Below are 9,276 nucleotides of genomic sequence, written 5' to 3' on the forward strand. Positions count from 1 at the left end.
GGGGGTCTGCAATACCAAGATAGGTTATTACACTTGGGGCTATTTAGTTTGGAAAAACGAAGACTAAGGGGTGATCTTATTTTAATGTATAAATATATGAGGGGACAGTACAAAGACCTTTCTGATGATCTTTTTAATCATAGACCTGAGACAGGGACAAGGGGGCATCCTCTACGTCTGGAGGAAAGAAGGTTTAAGCATAATAACAGACGCGGATTCTTTACTGTAAGAGCAGTGAGACTATGGAACTCTCTGCCGTATGATGTTGTAATGAGTGATTCATTAATTAAATTTAAGAGGGGACTGGATACCTTTCTGGAAAAGTATAATATTACAGGGTATATACACTAGATTCCTTGATAAGGCGTTGATCCAGGGAACTAGTCTGATTGCCGTATGTGGAGTCGGGAAGGAATTTTTTTCCCCATGGTGGAGTTACTCTTTGCCACATGGGGTTTTTTTGCCTTCCTCTGGATCAACATGTTAGGGCATGTTAGGTTAGGCTATGGGTTGAACTAGATGGACTTACAGTCTTCCTTCAACCTTAATAACTATGTAACTATGTAACTATGTAACCCACAAAAAACAAATCCTCACTCATCTGTTACCAGAAATATAGGGAATGTCCACATTACTGGTAGCACAAAGGCTCTGGACAAGTGACAAGGTTCCCACCAGAAAAAAATCCAACAAAATCAGCTCCCAAATCCAAATGCTCCACTCCTCCTGCGCCCCACAATGTGCCTAACCCACAGTTAGCATCCACATATGTGGCATTACCGTAGAGATGAGAAATCGTCTAATTTTTGAGGTGCGTGTCTCCAGAAGCACGAGCTGGACACTATGTAAAAGGTACTACAACGTACTGGGCACTACAATGGCATATTTGCATTTTCACTTAGCAAAATGCTTTGCTAGCAGAATCACCTGTAGGCGAATTCCTAGATGGGTGTAATTTCCAAATCGGTGTCCATAGAAGGGGGATTCTGCTGTTCTGGCACTTAGGGGCTTTGTATTTGGAGTACGCAAAATATTCTACTAAAATTTGTTCTCCAAGAGTCAAAAAGCACTCCTTTCCTCCTGAGTCTCCCCAAATATGTGCAGCCACATATAGGGCATTGCCACGTTGACAAAAAATTGTGTATAAAACGATGTTGTCATTTTTACCTATTTCCCATTGTGAAAAAGTAAATTGTGACGTAAATTGTGTAGGCCCAGAATCATAAACTGTTTTCTGAAGTATTGACTCCTCTTGTAGGATGAATATTTACCTCTAATATTATCTCCTACAGTTTAGTTAGTGTTATCTTTGCAAAACCGTAATGCATGGCCACTGAACAATGATGTTTGCTGATATGTTAACTAGATGCACTGTCCTTGCCTGCCAGTTTGTTTGCCTTCTAAATACAAGAGGGAAATCTATGTAGTGATGAGTGAACGTGCTCGCCACTGCTCGTTACTCGCCTGAGTATCACTATGCTCGGTGTAGTCGGCGAGCAGCGAGCATTTCCGGGATTATTCGTCGGTAACTGCAGTCTCCACCCAGCATTTTTGGCGGACTTTAGAGACCCAATCACGGAGCAGGGATTGTCTGCCAGGCCATGAAATGCCGCAGCCATCTTTGTTGTGGTCATGCAGTGATTGGCTTGGCTGCACAGCCAAGTGTATGGGCATTACAAGACTAGGAGACCCGCTCCTTTAAATTGGGCCTAGTTTTTAATGAGGCCTTCCTCCACCTCTCATCATTTTCCACCACTAGATCACCAGGGTTCACATGTTCTGTGCTGCTACAGACAGACAATTTTTTGTCAAGGGTGTCTATGATCCCCATTAAATATTTTTTTAAATATTTACCCCCCATGGGTAAATGTTTGTCAACCCATGTACTTAGTGTATGGGCATTACGAGTCTAGGAGACCCACTTCTTTGTAATGGGACAGTTTATTTATGAGGCTCTCCATGTTTCTTCCAAGGGGTGATAGAGGTGCGTGCAAATTTGGGTCAAGGTGACCCTTGCATTCAATACATAAGAAAACAGTATGGCAGGACCAACTGAAGAATGTAAAGTGGGTTTTCCTGTGGCCATCCAGTACCTGGGTTCAAAGGATTCTTGGGGTGCATAAGACTTGATAGCAGGGTAGGCCTTGCATTCAATGCAACATTTTTTCAGGAAGCCCTCCTGTACCTCTCGTGAAAGCCACTCACTGCATAGGCAATAACAGCATAGGAGACCCAATGTTTAATAATGACCCTTTAAGAATATTAATGCCACCTCATGCCCCTCTAAAAGTAGGCTCTGTGACTTCATAAATTAAACAAGATGTGTCTCCTTATGTGTCACACCCCACATGACCAGCTAGGGGTGTTAAATGTTACAATGAAATTTCCCAGTGAATGCATTTGTATTGGTTGAAAGCAATGTGAAAGTTGAAAAACACATCAAAAACGCTGCGTGTGAACATAGCCCAAGTGGTGGAGGAACATTTTGGTCTGAGGTCAATTACCTTGCCTTATATACAAGTCATTACCCTTGAAAGGATGTACCTTAACATATTTCCCATCAAAATCCATTTTGGTTTCGTTTTTGTATGTTTTTTGGTGCACCTGTAAAAATGGCGTGAAACTCTGACAACATTGCTTACAGCTGTGACCTAGGAGTCAGAAATGCTTCCAGGGGTGATCCCCATGATGTTTCTGGGTCATTTGAGCAGTGTTTCCATCATTTTTTTACCTTTTTAAAACTCGGGTTTCCCATAGACTTACATTGGGCTCGTTACTCGGGTCGAGTACTCGAGTATTCCAATTAGCTTGACCCGAGCAATCGAGCATTTTAGTGCTCGCTTATCACTGTTAAGAGTCTGTCTATGGGGTTTGCATTATACTAAATAGAGTCTGTCCGTGGGGAATGGATTATGCTATACTAGATGGCAGCCCGATTCTAAAGAATCGGGAGTCTAGAATCCATATATACTTTATTTATTCAAATGTAAGAATAATACAATTAATAAATAATAGTAAGAAAGAACAAAAAATGGCTGCACTCACCAGCTCTTGACAATTCTTGACAGTACGGCACATTTCTGATTGGTCGCTCGCGGCAGGCGGCAACCAATCAGAAAAGTGCCGCGCACCACGAAGGCATATATCTTTGTCCACCCTGAGCGGGTGTAGGACGCTGGTGACGTCACTTATCTCGGGACATTATCTCCGGACAAAGCCACGGAAGTTGGCACAAATTGCCGGAAGTAGTATTCTAGGCAATTATATATTAGATTTTAATGTTATCAGTGTTTACCTTTGAACGTTTATATTGTATTGTCCTGTCACCAGCCATGTGTACGATTATCGGCCGAAAGCCTCTCTGGAACCAATAATCACCCCATGTAAAGGTATCTTTATAAGTTAAAGATTCAGAATACTATGACTTTTATCATATCCTGAACAGTCAAGTTTTTTATGAACCGTTAAGGTTTTCTGGTTGAAGTAAAAAAAACTCTGAGTGTTTACAGTTTGAAACCATAAAATGTTGAAAAATTATGTCATTCTTGAGTATATCACTCAATGGTGCTCATAAACGTGTCAAATTTGATCTATAATATACTTTAATATACGTTACTTTAATCTTTAATATACTTAAGAACAGGGCCCCAGACATCACACAGGGGGTCTGAAACACCGCACAGTGGTCCAAAATATCGCTGTGCTCTGCCTGGGGCCCCATATGCTGCCTGGGGCCCCTGTGCTCTGCCTGGGGCCCCTGTGCTCTGCCTGGGGCCCCATGTTCTGCCTGGGGCCCCTGTGCTCTGCCTGAGGCCACTGTGCTCTGCCTGGGGCCCCATATGCTGCCTGGGGCCCCATATGCTGCCTGGGGCCCCTGTGCTCTGCCTGGGGCCCCATAGGCTGCCTGGGGCCCCTGTGCTCTACCTGGGACCACTGTGCTCTGCCTGGGGCCCCATGTTCTGCCTGGGGCCACTGTGCTCTGCCTGGGGCCCCATAGGCTGCCTGGGGCCCCTGTGCTCTGCCTGGGGCCCCATATGCTGCCTGGGGCCCCTGTGCTCTGCCTGGGGCCCCATGTTCTGCCTGGGGCCACTGTGCTCTGCCTGGGGCCCCATAGGCTGCCTGGGGCCCCAGTGCTCTGCCTGGGACCACTGTGCTCTGCCTGGGGCCCCATATGCTGCCTGGGGCCCCTGTGCTCTGCCTGGGGCCCCATATGCTGCCTGGGGCCCCTGTGCTCTGCCTGGGGCCCCATATGCTGCCTGGGGCCCCTGTTCTCTGCCTGGGGCCCCATGTTCTGCCTGGGGCCCCTGTGCTCTGCCTGGGGCCCCATGTTCTGCCTGGGGCCCCTGTGCTCTGCCTGGGGCCCCATATGCTGCCTGGGGCCACTGTGCTCTGCCTGGGGCCACTGTGCTCTGCCTGGGGCCCCATATGCTGCCTGGGGCCCCTGTTCTCTGCCTGGGGCCACTGTGCTCTGCCTGGGGCCACTGTGCTCTGCCTGGGGTCCCAAAAGGCTGCCTGGGGCCCCTGTGCTCTGCCTGGGGCCCCATATGCTGCCTGGGGCCCCTGTTCTCTGCCTGGGGCCCCATGTTCTGCCTGGGGCCCCTGTGCTCTGCCTGGGGCCCCTGTGCTCTGCCTGGGACCACTGTGCTCTGCCTGGGGCCCCATATGCTGCCTGGGGCCCCTGTGCTCTGCCTGGGGCCACTGTGCTCTGCCTGGGGCCCCATATGCTGCCTGGGGCCCCTGTGCTCTGCCTGGGTGTAGGACACTGGTGACGTCACTTATCTCCGGACATTAGCTCCGGACATTATCTCCGGACAAAGCCACGGAAGTTGGCACAAATTGCAGGAAGTAGTATTCTAGGCAATTATATATTAGATGGAGGCCTGTGGGGATTACATTATGATATAAAGGCCTACGAGGAGTTCATTAAACTATATTGAGAACTATCTGGTGCATTATACTATATGGAGGCTAGCTAGGGGGTCATCATATAGTGTAGAGATTACAGTGAGTGGGCCGTCATTCAGTTTTGGAGACATTAAAGGGAACCTGTCCCTCCCCCCAGGCATTTTTAACTAAAAGAGCCACCTTGTGCAGCACTAATGCTGCATTCTGTCAAGGTGGCTCTTTTAGTTCGGGTCCCTGCCAACGCTGAACTATTCGTTTTTAGATTTTGCCTTTCATACCTGTAGTTTGTCAGGGGAGCATGTATTTTCCCCCCTGACACAAACGCCTCCCAGCCTTCACTCAGGGCCTCCGTGCGTCAGGCGCTGCCTCCACTTCCTTAATGTCCCCGACACCTGTGCTGTAAGTTTTTTTTCGGGCATGCGCAGTTTGTGCTGCCCTTCGACTCCCATCACATGATGGGAACTTACAGCGCAGGCGCTGGGGACGTTAATGAAGGAAGAGGAGGTGGCGCACAGAGGCCCTGAGTGACGTCTGGGAGACGTTTGTGTCAGGGGGGAAAAGACATGCCCCCCTGACAAACTACAGGTAGGAAAGGCAAATTCTGAAAACTAATAGTTCAGCGTTGGCAGGGACCCCAACTAAAAGAGCCACCTTGACAGAATGCAGCATTAGTGGTGCACAAGATGGCTCTTTTAGTTACAAACGGCTGAGGGGTGACAGGTTCCCTTTAAACAGTTTGGTGGCTACTAAGCGGTCAGTATACTGTGTGGGTGGTAGTATACAGCGAGGGGGCATTATACTGTGTATAGAGGAGCTGTACAGGGGGAGACTCAGGACATTATTAAATGTAAAGTGGGCACTTATTGTTAAAGGGAACTCGGGTTACTGTGACTGTCAAAGGGGCACACAGGGCATTATTAGTTTCTAGGTTTTTAGGGGACAAAATGTGGGCACTTTTTTCTAGGGCACATGCACCTGGCATTATTATATTCTAGAGGTTTTTTTTACCATCTAGAGCAGTGTTCCCCAACTCCGGTCCTCAAGAGCCACCAACAGGTCATGTTTTCAGTATTTCCTTAGTATTGCCCAGGTGATCATTGCATTACCTGGAAAGGCATTACCTGTGCAATGCTATGGAAATCCCAAATACATGACCTGCTGGTGGCTCTTGAGGACCGGAGTTGGGGACCAGTGATCTAGAGGCACACTGTTCCACAGAGCAGGTGCAGTAATAGGGGCACATACATCAGCAGCGGCTCAATATTGGGGTATCAGGTGCAGTAATAGGGGCACATACGGCAGCAGAGGCTCAGTATTGGGGTATCAGGTGCAGTAATAGGGACACATACAACAGCAGCGGCTCAGTATTGGGGTATCAGGTGCAGTAATAGGGACACATACGGCAGCAGCGGCTCAGTATTGGGGTATCAGGTGCAGTAATAGGGGCACATACGGCAGCAGCGGCTCAGTATTGGGGTATCAGGTGCAGTAATAGGGACACATACGGCAGCGGCGGCTCAGTATTGGGGTATCAGGTGCAGTAATAGGGGCACATACGGCAGCAGCGGCTCAGTATTAGGGTATCAGGTGCAGTAATAGGGACACATACATCAGCAGCGGCTCAGTATTGGGGTATCAGGGGCAGTAATAGGGACACATAGGGCAGCAGAGGCTCAGTATTAGGGTATCAGGTGCAGTAATAGGGACACATAAGGCAGCAGTGGCTCAGTATTGGGGTATCAGGTGCAGTAATAGGGACACATACGGCAGCAGAGGCTCAGTATTGGGGTATCAGGGGCAGTAATAGGGACACATACGGCAGCAGCGGCTCAGTATTGGGGTATCAGGTGCAGTAATAGGGACACATACGGCAGCGGCGGCTCAGTATTGGGGTATCAGGGGCAGTAATAGGGACATATACGGCAGCAGAGGCTCAGTATTGGGGTATCAGGGGCAGTAATAGGGACACATACGGCAGCAGCGGCTCAGTATTGGGGTATCAGGGGCAGTAATAGGGACACATACGGCAGCGGCGGCTCAGTATTGGGGTATCAGGGGCAGTAATAGGGACATATACGGCAGCAGAGGCTCAGTATTGGGGTATCAGGGGCAGTAATAGGGACACATACAGCAGCAGCGGCTCAGTATTGGGGTATCAGCAGGATGAGGAGGTTGTGCAGGTTGGGAATAGATCAGAGGTGTATCTATCGTTTCTGGCACCCGGGGCAAGAATTCATTTTGGCGCCCCCCCCCCCCCCCAAGGACATATGCCCCCCGTCAGCCCCATCATTGTCCTCTCCTCCTCCACCATCCCCATCATTGCTCTCTCCCAGTCAGCCCCATCTTTGCCCTCTCCTCCCCCCCCACACACACCATTCACTTCTCTGCACATTCCCCTGCAGCGCGACACACACACACATACACACACATTCACACACACCTCTCACCTCTCCTCGCGCTCTGCCGCAGCAGCTCCATCGCCTTCCTCTGACACAGCTGGCCGCTGAATGATGACGTCATCCAGCGGCGTGTCTGTGTGAGAGAAAGCAAGAGGAAGCAGGAAGACAGATCGCTGGGCAGCGGAGCTGCAGGGATTTCTCCCTGCCCGCCGCAGCCACTCTGCAGGGGCTCCCCTCCACCTCTGCACACGTTGGGAGCCGGCGCGCTGCAGCTTCTCTGTGCCGGCTGTCAGCTTGACAGTCGGCACAGAGAACAGCTGACTCCCAGACCGTGGGCGGCAGAATGCAGCCGCCGGGGGAGACACTGTGGACCGCCGAATTAGGCGGCCCGACTGCGCCCCCCTGCCGGCTGCGCCCGGGGCACATGCCCCGGCAGCCCCCCCTAGATACGCCACTGGAATAGATGGTGATGGGGCTGGAATATGAGAAGTGAAACGTGCCTTTGTTGTAATCTCTGCAGCCGAGTCCTGGGTGGAAGAAGTTGTCATGTCGGTCTGGGACAGATGGAAAAATCGTGAAAAGAGAATGATTCCATCAGAAAGATCCTCTGTAAGTCACCATCTATAACTGTGCTGTGATCTCTTATATGTAGGACTGGTATCTACCACTGACCATATGGCGGTAATATCCATGTTGGTCGTTATATAGAGGTTATCTTCAGTAACAGCGCGGTCACCTGCTGAGGTTCTCCTCCACTATTAGGGCGCATTACCCAGTTACAATCAAGGTTACCTGGTTAGGAGCCCACTCAGAAGTTTCGCCCCCTGGACCAAAACCCGAGCTACACCTCTGGATGTAGGTCTATGCAAAATAAACAGAACACATATTGGAACCGTATAAAGATCTCAGGCGCCTCGGGTGTCTACTGCTGAGCAGCTGGAGGCTGTTACCTGGAGTTCACATGTCCCGGACGGACGGGCGGCGGCTGCAGACAGGAGGCCACACAGTGTCCACCGGCAGTGGGGGAGGACTCCGGCGTCTGCGCAGTAAGCACAGCTTGTTAGGTGTTTCTATGGTGATGGTGCCTCACATGACTGATAATGCAGACCCAGCGTCTGCGCACTGTGCAAAGCTTGGCAGGCGTTCCCATGGTGATGGCCAGGCTCACACTCAGGGATGATGTGCAGTGAGGGAGGAGCTGGAATGGCTGTGCAAGTGTTCACAGGGATGAGGAGGTATTAACCCTCCATGGTCCAGTATAATGAGAGGGAGCTGGTATTGCCATGACAGGGATCATGGAAGAGAAATGCTGAGCAGTGCAAGGCGTGTAGAAAACAGGAGGAGAGGCACATGTATTCATGGTATTCATAACACAATAATGATTATATAGGATCCAGATATAGCTTCGCATGTTAGATGTCCACACAAGAGGAATGTTATGAATCTTCATACATATACTTTGTCTTTACAACAGATTTTAGAGTTAACGGTCATTGGTGTAAATTATAGCCCAGGACCTTATGTTCTTGGCATGAATAGGAAAAGTCATGACATAGTATAAACAACCATATACACACACATCTACCATATAATTGTCTAAGGGTACTTCCGTCTGTCCTTCTGTCTGTCTGTCTGTCGCGGTTATTCGTTCGCTGATTGGTCTCGCCAGCTGCCTGTCATGGCTGCCGCGACCAATCAGCGACGCACACAGTCCGGAAAAAAATGGCCGCTCCTTACTCCCCGCACTCACTGCCCGGCGCCCGCATACACCCCTCCGGTCACCGCTCACACAGGGTTAATGCCGGCGGTAACGGACCGCGTTATGCCGCGGGTAACACACTCCGTTACCGCCGCTATTAACCCTGTGTGTCCCCAACTTTGTACTATTGACGCTGCCTATGCGGCATCAATAGTACAAAATGTAATGTTAAAAATAATAAATAAATAAAAAACCTGCTATACTCACTCTCTG

General features: G+C 49.7%; 1 protein-coding gene across 5 annotated transcripts in view; it reads right to left on the reverse strand.

The window, feature by feature from the left end:
- MAP9 (microtubule associated protein 9) overlaps positions 1–8,403 on the reverse strand; it is a 241,463-nt gene extending 233,060 nt beyond the window's left edge. For 2 of the 5 annotated variants that reach the window (XM_077279392.1, XM_077279389.1), the window contains exon 1: positions 8,255–8,403. The gene's annotated coding sequence lies outside the window, so the exon portion shown is untranslated. Of the gene's footprint in view, positions 1–8,096; positions 8,166–8,254 lie in introns of all 5 variants that reach the window. The other 3 variants (XM_077279393.1, XM_077279390.1, XM_077279391.1) reach the window with 2 other exon arrangements.
- Positions 8,404–9,276: the final 873 nt, after the last annotated feature.

Source organism: Ranitomeya variabilis, chromosome 1 (assembly GCF_051348905.1).
Source record: "Ranitomeya variabilis isolate aRanVar5 chromosome 1, aRanVar5.hap1, whole genome shotgun sequence".
NCBI classification, from domain to species: domain Eukaryota; kingdom Metazoa; phylum Chordata; class Amphibia; order Anura; family Dendrobatidae; genus Ranitomeya; species Ranitomeya variabilis.